Source organism: Herpailurus yagouaroundi, unplaced genomic scaffold (genome assembly GCF_014898765.1).
Source record: "Herpailurus yagouaroundi ecotype Mexico unplaced genomic scaffold, PumYag 530, whole genome shotgun sequence".
Lineage (NCBI taxonomy): Eukaryota > Metazoa > Chordata > Mammalia > Carnivora > Felidae > Herpailurus > Herpailurus yagouaroundi.
In genome coordinates, this window is record NW_024412747.1 from 7,383,022 (window position 1) to 7,383,475 (window position 454).

The window sequence follows — 454 nt, forward strand, 5'->3', positions numbered from 1 at the left end:
TGGGGTTAATTAGCCTTCTTATATCATGTGCCTGTAGGAAAGTATAACAGGTGTGGCGAGAGAGAGACTTAGGTTTAGTTTCCTTGTAACGGGTTCTTAAATCAGGAGATATTTTAATTGCAGCAGAAAGCAAGACGGCACAGGGAAAGAGACGTTTTTCTAGCAGGATTCACCCCCGACTTCTGTCTAATGGGGGCTGAGACGAGAAGACGTTCAAGACTCGCGGTAGGGACACGGGGCAGGTGCCTCTGGCTGACATTCGGAAGGAAATTCAGATCGGTCCCCTCCTGTATTCCCATATACGGTCTCCAGGATCTCGGCCCCAGGAGAGCCAACAGGGACCACCTCCCTGCACGGAGCCCTCCAGGCCCTATCTCCACAGTGGATTCAGGCACATGGGTCATGCAGGGGAGGTGAGCGAGGCCTCCCACGCATCTATATTGATGGCGTGGCC